Genomic DNA, 22,615 nt, shown 5'->3' on the forward strand with positions numbered 1-22,615 from the left:
CAGACATTTCTCACCTTATTAGTGTGGACATCATTACTATTTATTGTACGAAACTCCCCGGGAATCTCAACATTTTTGTACCTCTCACAGGATCACCAAAATCTTGAAATAGCCCCAGATCTTTTCTCTGACAATATGCTGTAACATTTGCTTTAGGAAACCGTAGCTGTGCTTTTCCCAGATGAACATAGAGAAATTCTCCATCTATGCTTGCCACAGCCTTGACACACACCCTGGTCCCATAGCATGAGAGCAAGAACCATAGCTGACCCTCCTAATGCAGTTCTCCAAACCTGGCTGGGCCTCTGGGTACATCCGAGCTGTGGCTCCATGCAAAGCTAGACTCTGTGCCCAATTTGTTATATCTCCTTTGGGTTCCCTTCATGCCCTTCTACGTCAGTGTGTGTGGCTGTTCATTTACACACTGGTTTTCCCAAATAGGCTGCTTGTAGATCCAGAACACAATTGATCTATCTATATCCACAGATCCTGACTCAGTGCCTGGAATCACAATGCAGGAATTCAGTGAGTGCCTACATGTGACATTTCCTTGGTGGCCAAAGGTGGAAGGAAAACTAAGGATCCTTACTTCAGAAATACTTCCTAGCCTATTGTTTACCTTCCTCCTGCCTGCTATTGTGTCTTCATGTGTGTGTCCTTGTGCACGTGTATATTAATTTGACCTCCATTTAATGCACTGCTCTAGAATTCCCATGTGGTGTTTATGTTTCTATTTGGTATTTGTCTTTTGTTTTGCTAAGTATTAACAACATGCTTCCTGGGAAGGAATTATCACTCTCTTTGAGTTGTAGCAATGGTTGCTTTTTTTATAGCCCTTGGATTCCCATTTATCTCCCTTCAATTTGCTACTGGAGTGGTGTTACAGTTATTCTAGTATCTTTCTCTTGGACTCCTAAACTTTCCTTTGTTTAGTTTTTCCTCTTAGTTGTTCTCAAGAGATAAGAAATCACTTTGTGTTTTTAATCTTCTTCTTTAGAAGATTTTTCTTGGTTAACTTGGTTATTTCAATATTTGAGTCATCATTGCAATTTCACCATCTATCCATGTTGCAAGTTCCTTTGATTTATTACCAGGATTCATCAGACACATTTTCTCTTGCTTCCTGCCTCATTAGACTCATCCAAGGTCATCTGCAAGGCTTGTTCTGAGAGACCAAATCGGTCCCATTTACCGGCTCCTCTTCAGGGGTACAGTGATAAAGCTCTGGTCCCTCACCAGCCACATCCAGCATGGTGGACCAAGCTATTTTAGCCTTCCTCAGAAGTTCACAGTGCCAGATGTGAGAAGTGGGGCAGGTGGAAAAAGTGAGTCTCCTGGAGATCATTCATCTTCTCCTGGGACCAGAGTTTGGACAAGTTTGGGGAGGTCAGAGGAACACCTCAGGCCATCTAATGCAAGCATGTATTTGGAAAGCATCCACCCCATGCTCAGAGCAACCCTGTCCATAGCCTGTAATATACAGAGAGCATCAGCCCTTTTGATCCAAGAACTGCATCAAATCATTTTGACCCTTTGAGGAAGATATGTAGCCTGGGCCGAGTGAAGCCAGATGACTTTTTTTTTTTATTACCACAGCATAAGGTAATATTAAATGATTTCATGAGTTGTAGCCAGAACATCTGTTATTACATGTTAGAAATCTGATTTATTTGAGTCTAGCAAACTGGCACTCAGCCCTCTCTAAAGTAATGCCTCGCCTTTGGGGCAAGAAGGTGTAATTTGACAGTTTTCTTTTTGAGCATGCAATCCTTTCCACATGTAATAGGACTTCATTTCTGCTAGAGATGATGCTCTTACTGGGGACAAGAACTTCCCTGGACAGAGGGTTGCCTGAGATGTCCACTGGGAAAGGCATCCAAACTGTCACAGGTCGGGAGCAGGACATAAAGAAGGGTAGGGAGGTCCTTGTGTCAATAACCAACTCCAGCAATTGGTCCATTTTGTTTTCCTGTAGCTACCACTTCTGTAGGCTTCTGCCTCACATGAAATCCATCCCCAGCTTTTGGGAAACTTTCCACTTGATCCTTTATTCTTTATAGACCATGGAGCATTTATCTGGGAAATGTGGACCAGTGTTCCTTGTGTCACCAACATTCTACAGAAATCAAAGTAACAAATGAAAATCATGGTGCTCTTCTTCTAGGATTTCAGACTTTAGGCAACTGGTGGGTGTGTGTTGGTGGGCCTTAGGGCAGACAAAAGGGAAAAAAAAAACAAAACCTTTTGAAAAATAAAAGGAAAAACATTTTTTGGAAAATGGACACTTCCCAAAATAATCAAATCACCCACACATTTTATTTCTTCATTCCATTATTCCTTTATTCACGAATTACTTTATTTTTCAAATATTTACCTGTACTAGTCACTGTTCTAAGCATTGGGAGGTAGGAGATAAAAATATAAAGAAGACACAATCCATTAACTCAAGAAGCTGACAGTCTGATAAGAAAAGTGAGGCACTGGCACAAACCCTAAAGTAGAAAGTTATGAGTCATAAGAGAGTCACAGGAAAAGGTCTTTGGAGGGTTAGAGGGAGAAAGGAATGAAATATCCACTGAAGCTTCCAGGAAGGGTGTCAGGAAGGAAATTCAGGCTGGGCCTTCAGGAAGTGTAGGATGTTGGAAGAAAGGAAAGAGAGATGGATAGTGATTGTAAAAGTAAGCAGTGGCTGAAAGTGAGGAATGGCTCTAGAAGGCATGAGGCATGTTCCAGTGCTGGCAAATATCTAGTTTCCCTGAAAGCCACAGTACATGAAAAAGAATAGTGGGTGACAAAGGGGAAAGACAAGTTCAGGGCCACATCATGAGGGTTCTAAGCGCAAGGCTAAGGCATGGCAGATTCAGTTGGCCATAGGATTCTAAGCATGCAATAGGAAGTGCACTGCACATGAGGAATGTTAATAGAAGACTAGAAAAAACTGACAGTCAGGACTTTCCAAAGAACTGCATGTAAGAGAGAGAAGAGGTAATAAAGGCGTTAACTGAAGCAGTTGGTAGCGAGAAGAGGGGGTGCAGAGAAAAGGTATACAAGAGGGGATTGATCTAGTTTCAGAAGTTATGTGTTGTTAAAAGAGCAACATGTCTTTTGGAATCAGATAAACTCTAAGATGAACTTTATTTTTTTCTTTCCCTCTCACAGCTACTTGGAATAAATCACAAACTCCCCAGATACCCCTTTTGTCCTCCTTGGCAAGGTACACGTATGTGTTACTGGCCACATGGTAGGGGGGAGGGTTCATCTAGTCCCTCCAAGATTGAGATCATTTATGTGGAAACTCTTCGTAAAATCTGAAGGAGACTCAGAAGGTCACTTGGGTTAAGTAACTACCTGGATCTATGGGACAACCCAAAGGGAAGGATCTCAGGTGGATCTCAGATTTTTGAGCCAGGATAACTTTGAAGGTAGAGAGTCAAAATACAGGAAAATGAAGGAGGAAAGAAAAAAGACAACACTTACCCCGTGCCTCAAACTAAGCTCTAAAACAGGAGTCCTCAAACTACAGCCCGCGAGCCAAATGCAGGGATGTTATAGTATTTGTTCCCGTTTTGTTTTTTTACTTCAAAATAAGGTATGTGCAGTGTGCATAGGAATTTGTTCATAGTTTTTTTTTTTTTTTAAACTATAGTCCAGCCCTTCAATGGTTTGAGGGACAGTGAACTGGCCCCCTGTTTAAAAAGTTTCAGGACCCCTGCTCTAAATGGATCAAAGACTTAACTATAAACTTGAAACATCAGAAGCACTAAAGGTATTTTATAACATAGCAGTCGAGAGATTCTATCTAAGAGTTTCAAGGAAGCTAGAAACCAAAAAAGGGATTTGGCTACATTAGAAGTTATAACTTCTTTATACCAAATAATAGTAAACAAATACAACGAGAAGAAAAACAGCAAAGAAATGTTTGTCAGTCATATGGCTGAAATAGTTGGTTTCTGAGTACATTAAGAGTTTTATGGAAAAATTAAAAATATAGTCAAATAGAAAAAAGGCAGAGAATGTGAATGAGTAACTCATTATGAAAGAAGTAATACAAATAATCAATGTTAAAAAAAAACTAAAGAAACTCAAATAAGATAAGGTCTTTTTCACCTACCAAATTAGTAATTCAGTTAAAAAGATTAAAAATATTATTTTTTTTGAAAGGTTGGGAAATGATTACTTAAATGTGCTATTGGAGTAAAGATGAAATATTAAATATGGCAATCTTTCTGGTGGTTAATTTGGTGATGTATTTCATTGGGTAAAATCAAATCCACTTCCGAGAAATTATCCTAAGAAGATAAATAAATGTAACATATAATTGAATGAATCCATTAATTGCATTATTGTTTAAACTGGTCAAAAACTGAAAACAATAAAATATACAATGGATTGGACAAGTTGTGATATACATAAAGTTTTCTTTAACTACTTAACTTAGGGTAGTAGACCTTAATTTATTAAAATTTAAAGCTGTTCAGAGCATAGTATTGAGAGATGTATAACATTATCCTATTTATTTAAAATATACACATATATCATATTTCTATACAAAAGACATGTTTAGATAGATGTTCACCAAAATATTATCAGTGATTTTCTCTGGATCCTAAGAATTCTGAAGTAAATTGTTTCCATTGTTTCCATTTTGAAATGAAACAATCACTTTTCAAATGAAAGCTATAAAGTAAAGAGAAGGAACCAAAAAGGAAGAGAGAAGAGAGAGGAGTAGGAAGAGAGGGAAGGAATTTCAAAATGTACCCATAGGGTTTTAATTTATGGAGTTGACTGAGCAATGACACAGAGAAGTCAATGTCACTGGAAGAAGAGTTTGCTAGTTAGAGGTCTCAAGAGAATGAAGCAGGGCAAACCACACAGGGCCAAAAGGCAGAAACAGGAGCCAGAAGCAAGCATGGTCCAGAGCTTTCATTGTGCCTTCTGCAAGAAAGGCAAACAGGGCAAGGAAAACAGCTCAGGATTGGCAATGTCGGCAGACTCTGGGCTATAGGAATGGCTATAGTTGGTTCATGACCCTGTGTTGATGTAGGGTAAATATTGGCTCACTGTGTGAGAGTTAGGTAGAGTAAGCTCTTGAGAATATGAACTTTCGGGATTGGTTGGCTTACATAGGAAAGGTGTGTTGGCAGCCAAGTTGTTTATTGTCCCTGTGAATTAGCCAGGACCAGGAGAGGTACAGTCTCTCTCTAATTAGAACCCTGACTTGAGATGTCAAAACATCATGCAATTGTTTTAAAACTGGGATTTAATATAGAAGAAAAGGAAAGGAGAAAGAGGGCGGCACCTGTGGCTCAAGGAGTAGGGCGCCGGTCCCATATGCCGGAGATGGCAGGTTCAAACCCAGCCCCGGCCAAAAACCACAAAAAAAAAAAAAAAAAGGAAAGGAGAAAGAGGGAATAGTTATTGGAGTAAGCAGAAATGATGAGATTCTAAGGATAAGTGAGAGGCCTCACATGGTCTGAAGGAGAAGCAGTGACTCACTAGGGCCAAAGAGAAGTTGTGTCAAGGTAGAAGAAATTCTACCACTATACAGAGAGGCAAAGAACCTTATCATTAGATGGCCTCAACCTTAGCAAGTATGAATCTAAATTATCCCTGGAAAATGACTTGAACAGAACTTGGTAAAGGATTTGAAAAGAATGGAAGCATTTTCAAACAACTTTTGGAGAAAATTCAGCATGTATTTTCTAAATATAAGTAAAAAAACAGCCATGAGGGTCTAGCCAAGGTTATAGTCAGGCACAGAAACAGAAATAAATATCATTAAAGGTTAAGCATGGATATTTGCTAATCATGGACATAGATCCTTAGACTTTTGAAGCCTTATTCTTAAAATTCAAGTCCTTCAAAACATGAGTCTCTGTACTAGGGATAGTCAAGACGATACAAAACCTGATGTTGACTACCATGGAGACTATATCCACCATCATGGTTGGCTCTTGACTCATGTAAGGAAGCACCCTGGGATGCTTCTTCCTCTTTACTGTTATCTGGTTGACCCACTCCTCTACCTGCCAGCACCACATTAGGAGATGCGTAATAACAACCCCCCTCCATCCCTCCCATGACATGAGAAAGAAGTAAAAGAAAAATCATTAATTACTTTTCCCAATATTTGACATTCTGAAGAGTTTCAAAGATCTATTTAAACCCTTCTCTTTAATTAAATTAGGAATAATCCCTGCTACCAGCTCACGCATGAGACTCAGACAAGAAATGAATTTGTTAATGAATTCATTAATTATTCCATTCTTTATTTTAATAGTGCTCCCCCATGTGCAAGGCACTCCAGAAGATTATCTAATTAGCACTGGTTGTTTTTTCATGCTCTGTTTAGTAAGTGACGTCTCTAAATGCCTGAGTGAGGGCAGATGAAGAAGAGAAACATGAAACAACCCCCAGATGTCAACTGATTCCACATGACAAAGGCTGGCTGTGTGAGGCGATAAATATGTTCCGACATCAGACTTAACAGTGCCAATATGAACATCTTCAGAAAATAACAAGCCTACGTGGCCATTTCTCTGGGCCTTGCCTTCTTTCCTTCCAAATGAGCTGCATTCTTTACTTCTGATTTGGAAGCTATTTACAGTATATCCCAGGGAGCTAGCCCATGGCGTTGGCTCCACTTTCCTTTGGAAATATTGGGATTTGTCTGCTGGGAGAGTCAAGAAGATTGTTTGTTAGTTTAAAAATAAATCATACATTTTATCATGATTGTGCAAGACTCCCTCCTCCTCCATGAAGTCTCCATCTTAGGTCTGGTGGAAATAAAGATGTCCATAGGGAAACCGAAGGCAGGACCATTGTCCATAGTGACACACAGTGTCTTATCTGGAGATAAGAGAGCCCAGAAGAGAAGCAAAATAATACTGTAGGGATTGCCTGCAGTGTAACTGATGCCTTTTACCCAATTATGAACTCAAAGGAGAAAACAATTACACATAAGTGGGAGGGGATTAATACACAAGCCAACTTTTCCCATAGCACTCTCCAATGGATTCTATGAAATACTGAGGGCAGACAAAGCAAGCAGGAGTTGTATAATATCTACAGCTACCCAAAAAGATATTTGAAAGTTCCAGCACAGCTCAATGATCATCTCGTTGTGTCACATTGTTTGAACACCAGCTTGCAGCTACCCTGTAATCATATGAAAATCATTTCTTGTTTGAATCGTGCAAATAAGTTCCTATTTGTTCTCCAGACACACATTCTCTTTGGACAGTCTTGTCCATCTGCATAACCCAACACCACATGTAGGAAGATCAATCCTAATTTGTAAATGATAAATTCAGTCTCCTTTCTGAGCTCTAATTATTTCAGTAAAGCCATACTTGATTGCCTCAAAGATACAAACCAAATCCATTGTGTTCTCCTAAAGCCAATATTTCTTCCTTCTTAGTTTCTTGGTCAGTGGTTACCATATCCACAATCTCTCCAACTAGAAACATGTCTACACCTTTACAGAGTTACTTATTGTTCTAAAGCCTTTATCATTGTAGGCCTCTTTGAAAAAGAATAAAATACGCTACTCAGCCATGAACACTCAGCTTCCTGAAATCACAGAGCTGTGCATATTGTCTTTATTAACTTATTTCTACTCTCTGAGGCATTCAGTTATTCTCTGCAGCATTCAGTGACTTCTTGGAACTCCTTCCTTAATTTCTGTGACCTCCTGTTCCTTTCTCTTTTCCCTTTGTTATGTTTCTTGCTCTGGCTCTTCCTCCTTATTCCCTTTAGTGATATTGTTTGCTAATAAAGATATCATCTACTCTCTCTTGTCTCTGCACTAATGTGCTTAAGAAACATCCTGGGAGCTGCTTATTTAGCAGATCTGAGATTTATATTTGTTCCATGCCCTCCATGGGCTTTGATTCAAGTAGTTTGTATAAAATGATATTATATACAATTTTTAAGATAAACGATTGTAAGGTAGTACTGTAGCAGCCCATATAGGAGTGAGAGTTATAAGTAACATCTGTATAGCTCAATAATGGAACACCTTGGTGAAAATAGAATGCGGAGGGATTTAGCTCTTGTAACAAGCATGAGAGAGCTCGTGAGATGAGAGCATTGGTGAATTGGCAGTCTCTACACCTGTGGTGTTGAGAGGCAAGAGATCAGCCTTACATTAGGCTGGAGAAGGTAGTCCGGAGTGCACATTCTATCACGGACCTGCTTACTCTGACTCTGTTGCTTCTCCTGCTTGCAGAACACCAGCACTGGTTTCTTTCTGCTGAACTAAGCTCTGCTACAGACTTTCAAAGAATGCTTTACACTCAAAGACTATCTTTCTCTCTCTCCCTTCTACTAAAGTTAATAGCCCTCAGGCACCTATGAGCAATTATTCCTGAGTGAGATAATAGCATAGGAGTCCACATCCAGAACCTAGATAAGCCAAGACTAGGCCAGTCCTAGGCCCTGACAAGTGGTGGCAGTGGTGGGTTGTGACATAGTACTATCTTTGTATAAGGAGTATATTTACTATAGTATGTCAAAAACCCATGTTTTGCCTCTTAGTGTTCCCTGTGGTCATGTGACTGAGTTTCTAGTCTGTGAGGGGAAATAATATTGCCATAGAAATCATCCATATGTGCTTCCCAGGCTCTTTTCTTCCTCCAAACATTTGAAATGGAGTCAATCAATACCCATGGAAAACTGGGAAGTCATGTGTTGAAAATGGCAGAAGCTGTGTCATCTTGAATCACTGCTAACATATTCACTTCTCTCTGAGGTGTTGTATGACCAAGAAACACATTGTTTTAAACCATTAAATTTGGGGATTATTTGTTATAGCAGCTACATTTCACTAATACAGTTAGATAAAAGGTGGCAGTAAATCTGTCAGTCCCAGGATATATCTCAAGAACATCTCACCCCTCTCTGATCTCTCATGTGTCTTAGATTTCTAGTCACTGCAAAGTGGCTTAACACAGGGGTTTGTAACTTTTGCCATAGATACTGCTGGAATGAATTCTATGGATACCTCAAGGAAAAAAATGTTTTAAAATGCCTAAAGTTAACCAAACAGGGTTTCAAAAGAAACTAATTTGTTTGAAATAGGAACCATAATCTTAAAAAATATTTATAGCATTGTTATTTACATGTTAAATAAAAAAACAACACATTTAAAATGTAAGAATGTTGGAAGGAAATTGTATTTCCCTTTCAATGTTCAATATGAAGGCTGGCTAGTGGTGTTGCCTAGAATGAGTTATTGAACTATAGGATGTTCTTTGTCAAGGCAATACTTGTGTCACGTTTGGCATTTAGTCAATGCTTTTTGTTTTGAGGGTTTTTGTTTTTGTTTTTTTGATGGCTGCAAGCGTAAAAATCCCAGTTTACACAGATGTATTGAGACGTTCAGAATGAAATCTTCCATAGATGGTATTACAAGGCCAGGGCAGACTTCTCTCAAACACTGGAATTCTCTAAGGATTTTTAAGTTAGACTATAATATGGTAACATTTTAATTTTAAGATCAATGTGCTCATATTTGGCTAGATGGACATCTTTGAAACATAATTTATATCAGAAACTATTCAGTAACAAATCATGAAAATTACTCAGCCCTTTCCACATATTGAGCAACAAACAATTGTAAAGAGAGAATGTGTTGCAGATGTCTGGGTAACCAGTAGTTAGAGACTAAATGATACCTGGCCTTGGGTTGTCTGAATGTTAGCTGGGCAACTTTGTTCAGAGAGACTGATCATTTTTGATTGTTAGGTTTAATAACTACCATAGTTTAAAAGAATTTTAATATCTATCTTTTAAACATATTTTAAATGCACAATACCACAACTATAGGTACTACATTGTACATCAGAGCTCTAGTTTATTCATCTTGCCTAACTAAAACTTTATACTCATTGGACAACAATGTCTCATTTCTTCCTCTTCCTAGCCACTGGAAACCACCATTCTATTCTCTGATTCTATGTGTTTGACAGTCTTAGATTCCTCTTAATAGTGGAGTCACATAGTATTTGGACTTTCGTGACTGGCTTGGGATAATGCCTGCTAAATTTATCCATGTCGTCACACATGGTATCATGTTTTGTTTTTTTATCCATTCTTTTGCCTATGGATGGTTTGGTTATGTTCATATCTTGGTTATTATGGATAGTGCTGTAATGAATATGGGGGTGCAAAGATCTCTTTAAAATCCTGAATACAATTCTTTTGGATAAATACTTAGAAGTGGGATTGGAGATAAATTTCACACTGTGTTCTCATCATAATAAAAACAAGGTAAGGAAATCTTGGGAGGTGATGTTTAGTACCTTGATACAGCACCACAGGTGTGTAAAAACATGACCAAACTCATCAAAATATGTGCTTTTTTTTTGTATATCAATTAGAACTCAAAGCTTTTGAAAGGATTTTGAAATATCTGCTGGTCAAAAGTCATAAGTACTATTTCTAATGGTCAAAAGTCATAAGTACTATTAATACTCCCATGGCTAATTGCTTACGTTTATAAGAAAGGAAAGTGCCAAATTTCCATTGAAGCTATTGAAAATAAATGCATAGTATTGTTTCTCCACAATATCCAAGAATCTACTGAATTTTATCCAGGTATCCTTTATGGAGGCTGTGCATGTGGGTGTGGCCTTTACGGGGCTAAGCATATGCCCTGAAATGGGGAAATAATTCAATTTCCCCCTTTTTCACCTGAAATAGCTGTTTTTTTCTTGTTTTCCCTTTAATTTTACCCTATGGCAGAGCCCCTACCAAAGGGACTCTTTTCTAGAAGCAAGGTTTCAGGCCAGGCCAAGTACATTCCAGTCTTGCCAAACTTAGAGCCAGTGTCAGACTTTCTCTTTTTCACTGCCTGTTCAGTGGTGAGGACACCTTGCAAGGTTTTTTCTATTCTGAAAAGTCATTTTTTTCCTTATAATTTGATATGAATACCACATAGCCATATAGGCTATTATATAAAATGAAGTGGAATTAGCCTATATAGACACAAAAATGCAAGTGTTCACCACGTGTGTCCTTCCTGAGTTAAAATAATCTATGCACTAGGTTCACATACACACACACACACACACAAGCTGGCATTGTTGGCAAATCAGATTGCTGATCTGACCCATCCCACAAGATTCTAAGCTTCAAAAGGAATGGAACTGATTTTTATCCATCTATGGATCTCTGGTACTGGGCTCAAGGAGCAGCAGAGCCTATATTGGTAAAATTTTGTTAAAGTGAACAAAGTCCTGCTAGTTTACGAATGATTTTAAAATATCTTTGAACATATATCTAAAATAACTGGCACAATTTGTTTTTAACTGAAGTAAGGTTAGTCCAATGTAACAGTCTTTCAGTAATCCCGTAACTTTGGGGAAATTAGTTAAACAAGCTGTGCCTCATTTCAACTCATTGGTAAACAGTGATGACAAAACCTGCCCTTAGAATTTTAAGGTTAAATGAGGTATCACATTAAAAATGTTTGGAAAGCAACACCTATCCCACAGAAGGTACTCGTAAACTTTAACTGTTACAATTATTACTACAGGTAGTTGTGTTCACAGTATGTATTTCACTGTATTCATTTAACCACCATAAGAAGCTCCAAGGGGTGCTAAGAAGCTCAGAAGGTCCTACCATAAATTCTGGATCTGATAGCTTATTAAGCTCCGGTGTGTATTTCTAATTTCACTGTCTCCGACCTTCAATACCAGCCTGCCAGATATCACCTTGAGTTATTCTAAGGCTTCCTGTCTCTAGAGATCCTTTCTAAATTGAAATTTCTAATCAATTGTGAACTTGGAATTGAGATAATGCAAGATTATTTGGGTTGTGTACGAAAAAGGATCTAATAGATGGGTCTGAGTATCCTATGAGTAGATGTATCTATTTTCCTGATGACCATATCTGGATATCTGGAAAGATTTTTTCTTCTGGATAAATGGATGCCCTCTTAATACATAAGTTATCTCTCTGTGTTTGCCTGTGTGCCAGCACCACTTTCCTCTTATTCTCCTTACCGTAATTACCTTCCCCATCCTCACCCTTCATCAGGGAACAGATTCACTCAAAGCCCCACACAGTCATGATGGAAAACAAATAACTGGGTACTTTCACAGCTCAGTGGCCACTTCAACAGTTTATGATTTACAAATATGAACAACTCTAGGCCTCAAGTGTATTTAGAGATGAGTAGGAGTGACCAGACATCACAGTGACATTTCTTCCTATGCTTCAGATTCAACCAATAAAACAAAGGATAATGTTTCTTCTTGTCAACAGCTGACATGTTTGATGTGAGGGCTGGCTCTTGCTAGTGGGAAGAGGCAGGGCCATGGATCAGCCACACTGGTGGACATGAATGTGGCTACACAGTCCCACCTGTTTCAGCATAGGAGCAAATACCAGAATGTTTAGCTCTGCAAGTGGTTGTGTCATTCTTGATGTATTTCCTGCCGTCTAACCAGTTGGTAATACGAAGTTTATAAATCTAACCCTATGGTGGAGACAGGTTGGATAGGAGGTTTTGTGTTTAGGAAGAATATGCCTCTGGGGCTTTTAAACAGAACAGTATTGAGTTGTTTGTGTCACTGTTTTATGACTCTGAATAGTCCATTCTAGCTGGACAAGATTTTAAGATTTATGGTGACATCTGGCTAAAAAGGGTATATTTTTAACATGTCATTTTGCAGCTGAGGGAGACTTCTTATGGTTTCTGCTGCTTTGGCTGGACCAGTTTACCTTCTGGCTTTCCAAATAGGTCTGAGTATTAAGACTGTGAGCTTTCCTGGGATAAGGTCTTGACCTTCCTGGCACTCATCAACAGCATGGCCAGCAGAAGGCAGGGCCCATGGAGATGGGAACCTCTGCCTTGGGGAGGTATGACACAGTGGGAAGTTCGTGAGACCAGAAGTTACAAATGTAGGCTTTAGTTCTCAACTCCATCACTACCATGTGATTTGCCTTGAGCAGATAACTGGACCTCTCTGGGGGTTGGTGTGGAAACCACAGTCCTGGATGGCTCAGATCTTACTTAGGAGGACACTTCCAGTAAGGATTGTTATCAGCTGACACAATTTCTAAATTGCAGCTGCTGCACCTGCTGCACCTCCAGGATCCACCCCAGCATCATCCTTGTCAGGGGCACATCTTTCCTGGGATGCCCCCAGGGACTGGGCACAGCAGCCGGACCGAGCTGGGCAATCCTGCCCAACAGTGGGCTTCTCGAATGAGCGAATGTGCTCTAGGCTCCCATTGCCTGGGCAGTGCTCCAGGGCCACACTGGAGTCTGTGTTTCTTTCTGCGCAACCCTCCTTCCTCCACCATTTTCACTGTTTTGTCAGGGGTCAAACCCGTCTCCCATTGCACAGACTCCTCTGCCTGTTCCTTCTCCCCTTTTCCTCACAGGAGTTTTCCCTGGTAGATCTTTTGCATGTCAAACTCCATTTTAGCATCTGCTTCTCAGAGGACCTGAACTGACACACAGCGAGTGGACGTGTGCTGCATCTTGTCCACCTCGTACATCTCCCTCCTTTTGACAATAATTCAGTCCCCAAGAAAAGGCAACTGCTTTATTGACTTTTCCCAGCTTCAAACATGGGATTATGGTCGGATCATCCCACACATGTCCTGTCACTTCATTCTCTTGCTATACAGGTAGGCACGTGAGAAGGTCAGACTAAGTGTGATGCTCCTCTTCCTAGTCTAAGTGCTTGAGTGGACATGTGACCAAAGCAGTCCGATCAGAGTCCTCTGCTGGGATAGGGACCAGGGACGCTTAGGGGGGTTCTCTCCTTCAATACAACAGGAGCTTAGTGTCCACTGAGAGCTCTGTCAGCCATGCTTCCCACCACAGAGAAGAAGCCGAGACAGGAAGCCAATGGTCAGAGAAGAACAGAAAGGAAAAGCGAGGCATACAGGAGGCCCAGTCCAGGGTCTCACAGAGCTTCCCGGATTTTCATAGTTTTAAGTCTGAAACCTACTCTGGATTTCTTCCACTAAATCCCTCACCTCTTTATTTTGTTAAACTTGAATTGGTTAAACTAGATTGCTGTCACTTATAGATGAAATAATTTTCAATAATAGATTCAGTTTCTAATAGACTGATTCTATACACTAGTTCTATACACTGAGGTTGATTCTGCCTTAGACATGGAATGAAATGTGGGATGGTATGAAATATTCACATATTCTTTTGAATGAAACTGTAGATACAAAAAATTGAGAGAGCCTAGGTCCAGGAATAAGCATGTAGCTTTCAAAAAGGAATAAATCCAGTAAGTATTTTGTTACCCTCAACTAAGAAAATGAAAATCACTGGCTTTACTGCACCCTTTTGTCCTGGAAGGTGATCTGTGCCTCTTTGTGACAAATCAGGGTGCCTGAGAGTGGCATCCCTTCTCAGACTGTCCTTAGAATTCCGCTAGGGAGGAAATGAGGAGAGAAAGGCAGTGAGGAGTGGGGCCTAGGGATTTTCAGAGGGACTGAGAAAAGAGCAATAACCATGGGTGAAGTAGATGGCAGGGCATCTAGGTGCCATCTGCAGCCACCCGTGGTCTTTAACATCATTTCAGGCAAAGAACCTCAGCCTATAGCCAGAAAGAGACACATGGATTCTCCAGGCAGACCGATAGTTTGGTCCGCATCAAACAAACATCCTTTACATATTTGTTCAACCCTTATGTAGTGGGGGTGATTTTGTGTTACGAATTTTGTCCCCAGTGATGACTTGCATGCCAGGCCACTGCCTGGTTTGACAACCACAGCTGATTTATCCATTGTCTATGTGCCAGGAGTCCACAGGGAGGGCAGAGTAAATTGGCACCACATTGGTGCCTTGGATAGTGTGGGCGTATCTTCTAGGATGAAAATATGAGAATACCTATGGGGTAATCAGGCTGTACTCATACCAAGGAGCAATAATCACACAGGAGGCCTGAAGGGAACATTTCTCAGATTGCCTGCCAGGGAATGGCCCAGGGAAGCAGAAGGATGGTTGGGGAGGTCACGGCAGGAGGGCTGGTTTCTTCATACATGTAATGCAGCTGCCTCTATTTCTATCTCTGCCTGCCACTCATCCTTCAGACTGTCATCCACTTTAAATTGAAATACCCACAGTGAAGGTACCATTTAAAACAGATTTGAACCTTCATGTGCCCTATATGTTTTTTGTTTTTTCATTTGTAGAAAATAATTAAAATTGGGGGGTGGTCAGCTTACCTTTGAATACACTTAAGAATGGGAGCAGGGTATGATTGGAGACCTGTGTCTGTGGAGATAACGCAGAATGTGTGTGACCTGGTGGAGCACACTGGTAAAATGGGCTCCAGGTGTAGTGGCAAAGTGGGAGGGAGCAGGGCTTGTGTCCTGGTGATGATTCAGGGGTACAATCCTGTGCTGAATACACAGACCATTCCAGAATTCCATCTTGGAACACATAGGCTCATTTACCTCGAGCATATTTTTATATCAATTGTCAGTGAATAAAATCTTAGCAATTTGCTCAGGGAAATGACATTGTTTGGTCACAGAGTCTCAAGAGGACTAGATGGGCCTTGTGAGAACATTTGTTCCCATCACTTCCCCACTGATTTCCGGGGTCGAATTGTTGGAGGCCATCTTTCTCTCTGCCGCTTTTGCCTTGTCAGGAATCTCCAGGTTCAGAGCTGAGATTGTCCCTTTCTTTCCCAACACACAATTTTGATTCCTACTTTCACATTTGTGAACCCACTCCCCATCTCCCCTTTGAGACTGTCATACCCCTGTTTCTGTGCCACTTCAGGTCACTGTAGTCTCACTCATTTCAGAGCCTTGACCAAACCACCCTCTGTCTCCTTCATGCCCCTCCCCAAAGCAAATATCCAATTCCTGTTTCATAATAAATACAATCAACAGTAATTAAATGAGCTGATTAAAGCATTTGTATGCAGAAATGCTATAAACATAGGCCCCAGAAGCAATTCTCCAAAGAAGCTCATATGCTAATGGGGTTAGACAGAGGTACAAAAAAAATGTAAAAAGCAACAGAAGACAGGGAAAGGGCCAGATACTTCCAACTAGGGAGGTGAAGGAAATTGTCATTGAGGAGGTAGCTTGGAATGGGACAAAGAAGGACAGTGAGGGCTAAATACATAGGAAAGTGGCAATGAATACTTGGGTATCAGCATGCAGGAGCAGTGAAGGTAGGAAATTGGAGCCAAAGAACCAAACTCAATAGGTCATAGCTATGGAATGTAAATCATACTAGCAGATGCTCACTTACTGCTACCTTATTTTACCATGGTTCTTGGAGATTAGAGGTCTAATTAAAACTTTTGCTCCAGATAGCAGGAAGCTGGTACCCTTCTCTACTTTCTAGAGCAGAGACAGTCCCCTAGCACATATTCTGTAAGGCCTGATATGTGAGTGGGTGTTCAGAGTCTGCAGAAGATAAAGCAGGAATGAGGTTATCCACCCAGCATGTTACTACTCTAAGTGACCTATTTTCCTAAGATGACATCCAGTCTCCAAAGGGATGGGCCACGGAATCATATGATGCTTTGGATAACAGCCTCACAGCTGCCCTGTGTCTGTTAGCCCACTGACTTTGATGGAGTGAGCCTCTACTTTACAATCTATTTTTGAGTCCATGGACATGGAACAAGAGCTTGGTTGGTGGAGTCATCACATTTTCATGAGGACTTTTGCCAGTCAAATGGTTATTGAGCCAAACGAGTATAGATCTTTGCCACTACATTTATGAGAGGGGCCTGATTGTTTTGCTCTTTTTTTCTCTAACAGGTTCTTGAAGCCCCTTTCAGAACTTCTAGGCCATAGGAGATTTGACTTTGGAAAGGAATTGCCTCATTTGTTTTTTCTGGAGAAATTTTCAGTTCTTGGAATAAATAATTAAGGGGGTCTTTTCAGAGGTGAGAAATAGGAGCAGAAGTAACAAGTGTCATTGTAATAAGGGGGTCTTTTCTGAAAATGACTCTGATCCAGTCGGAAAAAAATCCTTACAACTATATCCTATTTTCCCGTCAGTGATATTGCTAATGCTGACACATAATAGGTAATAAATACATGTTTAAGTGGTTGCTCAACTGATGGGGCAATGGAGTTTTCCAAGGTTAGCTTCCCTTTATTTTGAGAACTACTCCTTTATTCCACATGCTCCAGACACCCTGGTAAAAGGGCCTCTTAAATGCATATGAGACCCACTGTCATATCATCCATGTCCCATCTATCACTGGGGAATAAAGATATGGTATTATTTGTTATTCACATTGCTCAGAGTGGTATTTGCTTTGTTCCTGTCGAAGAAGAATTATGTTTCAGTCAGCCTGGTTTTCTTTCTTTCTTTTTTTTTTTTTTTTTGGCAAATCCTATTTGCTATTTCTCAATTACAAACTAATGACTCATACTGAGGCATCTCCTGATTTAAAATTAGCATAGCAGATTAGGCAGACTGGACTTGTTAAATCAAAGGGAGCTGGGCAGATAAAGCCAATCCTTCCTAGTCGGTGACAATCTGTCCAGGCTGTGATCCCACAAGCAAACATGAAATAAAAGACAGAGATCTCTGGAATAAAGGAGCTAAATCCATTAGGAATTTTGATAGTGTAGCCTGAGATAGGTGAGTAATTACACTTGGTGAGATTCTGTGGAATAGTCACTGCACTTCCCAAAATCATCTTAAATTATGCAGGGGAACAAACTAACCCAGAAATTTTAGAGATGAATACAACAAAGTTCTATTTCTCTTCTTACCTGGCATGTTCAACACAGTTTGGGGAAGGACACTAACCAGACCAAGGACTGGTCTGTGTGGCAGCAAAGAAGAGACTCTAGATAATTTCACACTCGTTTTTCACATTTCAGCCAAGAAATGACACGTGTTACTTCTGTTCCTGCTTTCAGCTCAGAAGAAATCACATGGTCCTCCCCAGTTGCAAGAGGGTAACTGCAATTCTCTGTGCACTTGGAAGGGAAAAGAGCCAAATACTCTATTTGGTTAGTGAATAATAATACATGGAATGTCCACAACATCTGCTGATGTCAGCGAGCGATTGCTTTACTTTTCTTCCTACACAAAAATCACCTATTCTGCCACAGTAGAAAATTCAAAGTTTCATTTATTTATCATAAGTAGATCAACATCTAGAATGTCATGGGCACTAATGCTAGTCCCTACATTAAATTTAAGTATTTTTCCTTTGAATACAAAGATTCCCATGCTAGAAGGGCAATACATGATACTGGATTGGGGCAGAACCAGCATAAGAAACACTGCCTTGCAGAAGGGAGAAAAGTGCACTCATCAGTCTCTGCACTGACCATTCTGAAATCCAGCTAGGGAGGTACTCCAGGGTCCTCTCACCCAAGGAAGGAGACTATTACTTGATTAGATCCTGATTCTGCTTTCTTGGGGAGGGGAAGCTCCCTACCCTGTTTTCCCGAAAATAAGACATCCTCCGAAAATAAGACCTACTTAGAGGAAAGATAAGACGTCTCCTGAAAATAAGACCTAGTGCATCTTTGGGAGCACACCTTAAAATACTGTCTTATTTTCAGGGAAACAGGGTAGTTCTTTGTTCTCTTCGGTCCTGGATCTACCCTCTGGGGTGTTCTTTCTTTTTCCATTTTTCTTCATCTTAGCCACTCTGGCATGAGCCTTGGGTGGCACACCATCTTTGGGAGCTCAGTAGCTTTCTCAGACTTCTTCCCACTATTCCTGCCTTCAAACCAGCTGATTTATCTCTTTGATACTTTGACCAGTGCCACAACTATTAGCACACCATTGCCATTCTCATTTCTCATCCTGTCACTTAAAGCCATAACGTTAGAAAGTTCATGATCTCCCATATATTACTACTGACAATTATTTTACCCAACCTTTTATTTATTTATTTATTTATTTTTGAGACAGAGTCTTACTTTGTCACCCTCCATAGAGTTCCGTGGCATCATAGCTCACAGTAACTTCAAATTGTTGGACTCAAGTGATCCTCTTGTCTCAGCCTCCTGAGTAACTGGGATTATAGGTACCTGCCACAATGCCCAACTTGTTTTTAGAGACTTTTAGAGACAGGGGCTCACTCTTGCTCAGGCTGGTCTTGAACTCCTGAGTTTAGGCAATCCCCCTGCCTTGGCCTCCCAGAGTGCTTGGATTACAGGCGTGAGCACTGGCATATTTTTACACCACTTGCAGTGAATCTCATCTGCATTTTCTTCTCCTCCATTATCACTCTCCTCAAGAGCCTCTGTCTACTATGTGACATATGGGTCAATGCTACATGTTTAATATTTGTTGGCCAGTCCTCACTCTTGGTATCAATTTTATGTTAACCATATTAGACTAGATTATGCTTCAATAACCAGTTAACCCTATAATCTTAGTAGCGTGATACGCCAAATGCTTGTTTCTCTGCTTCTGACATGTTAACTCACTGCTCATTAAATAGTATACATGTCATATCATCCAAAGCACACTGGGGTCATGTCCCCAGATTTAGGTGAGAATGAAGAAAAACAGAGCAGATGTTTACTGAACACCTGGTGGGCTCCAGATATTGATTCAGGTTTTCATATATTAAAGATGCCACATAACTATTTGAAGTCACAGAATTTGAATCCAGGTTTGCCCAATTCCAAAACTCAAGCTTATTATATTTTCTAATATTCTTGTGAATTTCTACATTTTCTGTTCTGTTGTGTTTGGCACAAGCAAGACGGTATTCTAAAGAAATATTTCTAGAATTTTCTAGAATTTTCATGTGCATACAAGTGACCCAGGGATATTATTAAAATACAGACTCTGATTTCTGAGGAGAGGCATGAGAGTAAGTATTTTTTTCTTTTTTTTTTTTAATTAAATCACAGCTGTGTACATTAATGCGATCACGGGGCACCATACACTGGTTTTATAGACTGTTTTACACATTTTCATCACACTAGTTAACATAGACTTCCTGGCATTTTCTTAGATATTGTGTTAAAACATTTATATTCTACATTTACTAAGTTTCACATGTACCCTTGTAAGATGCACCGCAGGTGCAATCCTACCAATCACCGTCCCTCCACGCATCCTCCCCCCTCCCTCCCCTCCTTCTCCCCCTTCCCAATATCCTTAGGTTATAACTGGGTTATAGCTTTCATATTAAAGTCGTAAATTAGTTTCATAGTAGGGCTGAGTACATTGGATACTTTTTCTTCCATTCTTGAGATACTTTACTAAGAAGAATATTTTCCAGCTCCATCCATGTAAACATGAAAGAGGTAAAGTCTCCATCTTTCTTTAAGGCTGCATAATATTCCATGGTGTACATAGACCACAATTTATTAATCCATTCATGGATTGATGGGCACTTGGGTTTTCTCCATGACTTAGCAATTATGAATTGGGCTGCAATAAACGTTCTGGTACAAATACCTTTGTTATAATGTGATTTTTGGTCTTCTGGGTATATACCTAATAGAGGAAATATAGGATTGAATGACAGATCTATTTTTAGATCTCTAAGTGTTCTCCAAACATCTTTCCAAAAGAATGTATTAATTTGCATTCCCACCAGCAGTGCAGAAGTGTTCCCTTTTTTCCATATCCACGCCAACATCTCTGGTCTTGGGATTTTGTGATATGGACTAATCTTACTGGAGTTAGATGATATCTCAACGTAGTTTTTATTTGCATTTCTCTGATGATGAGCATTTTTTTTTTTTTTTTGTAGAGACAGAGTCTCACTGTACCGCCCTTGGGTAGAGTGCCGTGGCATCACACAGCTCACAGCAACCTCTAACTCTTGGGCTTACGTGATTCTCTTGCCTCAGCCTCCCGAGCAGCTGGGACTACAGGTGCCTGCCACAATGCCCAGCTATTTTTTTGTTACAGTTTGGCCGGGGCTGGGTTTGAACCCGCCACCCTCAGCATATGGGGCCGGCGCCCTACTCACTGAGCCACAGGTGCCGCCCTGATGATGAGCATTTTTTCATATGTCTATAGTCTCTGTGCCTGTCTTCTTCAGAGAAGTTTCTCTTCAAGTCCCTTGCCCAGCGTGTTATGGGATCACTTGTTCTTTCCTTGCTTATACATTTAAATTCTCTGTGGATTCTGGTGATTAAAACATTGTCGGAGACATAACCTGCAAATATTTTCTCCCATTCTGAGGGCTGTCTGCTTGCTTTACTTACTGTGTTCTTGGTTGTGCAGAAGCTTTTTAGTTTTATCAGGTCCCGGTAGTGTATTTTTGAAACTGCTTCTATTACTCGGGGGTCCTGCTCATAAAATATTCGCCCAGACTATTTCTTCAAGAGTTTTCCCTGCACTCTCTTTCAGTATTTTTGTAGTTTCATGTCTTAAGTTTAAATCTTTAATCCAGTAAGAGTCTATCTTAGTTAATGGTGAAAGGTGTGGGTCCAATTTCAGTCTTCTACAGGTTGCCAGCGAGTTCACCCAGCACCATTTGTTAAATAGGGAATCTTTTCCCCACTGAAAGTTTTTAATTGGCTTGTCAAAGATCAAATAATGGTAAGTAGCTGGGTTAATCACTTGGTTCTCTATTCTGTTTCATACATCTACCTCTCTGTGCCAGTACCATGCTGTTTTGATCACTATAAATTTATAGCATAGTCTGAGGTCTGGTAGCGTGATTCCTCCTGCTTTGTTTTTATTTCTGAGTAATGTCTTGACTATTCAAGGTGTTTTATGATTCCATATAAAATGAAGTATTATTTTTGCAAGATATTTAAAGTATGACAGTGAAGCTTTAATAGGGATTGCATTAAAGTTGTATTATGGACATTTTAACAATGTTGATTCTTCCCAGCCATGAGCATGGAATGTTTTTCCATTTGTTAACATTTTTAGCTATTTCTTTTCTTAGAGTTTCATAGTTCTCTTTATAGAGATCTTTCACGTCCTTTGTTAGATGAACTCCCAAATATTTCATCATCTTTGGCATTACTGTGAAAGGAATAGGGTCCTTAACTGTTTTTTCAGCTTGACTATTGTTGGTATATATAAAGGCTACCAATTTATGAATGTTGATTTTGTAACTTGAGACACTGTTGTATCACTTCTAAGAGTTTTGTAGTCGAATCCCTGGTGTCTTCCAGATATACAATCATATCATCTGTGAAGAGCGAAAATTTGATCTCTTCTGACCCTATATGGATACCCTTGATCGCCTTTTCTTCCCTAATTGCGATGGCTAAATCTTCCATTATAATGTTAAAGAGTAGTGGAGACAATGGGCAGCCTTGTCTGGTTCCTGATCTAAGTGGAAATGATTTCAATTTAACTCCATTCAATAAGATTTTGGCACCTGTGGCTCAGTGAGTAGGGCGCCGACCCCATATGCCGAGGGTGACGGGTTCAAACCCAGCCCCAGCCAAACTGCAACAAAAAAATAGCTGGGCATTGTGGCAGGTGCCTATAGACCCAGCTGCTTGGGAGGCTGAGGCAAGAGAATCGCGTAAGCCCAAGAGTTAGAGGTTGCTGTGAGCCGTGTGATGCCACAGCACTCTACAGGATGGTGGTACAGTGAGACTCTGTCTCTACAAAAAAAAAAAAAAAAAAAAAAAAAGATATTGGCTGTGGGTTTGCTGTAGATGGCCTCTATCAGTTTAAGAATTGTCCCTTCTA

This window comes from Nycticebus coucang, chromosome 4 (assembly GCF_027406575.1).
Source record: "Nycticebus coucang isolate mNycCou1 chromosome 4, mNycCou1.pri, whole genome shotgun sequence".
NCBI lineage: Eukaryota > Metazoa > Chordata > Mammalia > Primates > Lorisidae > Nycticebus > Nycticebus coucang.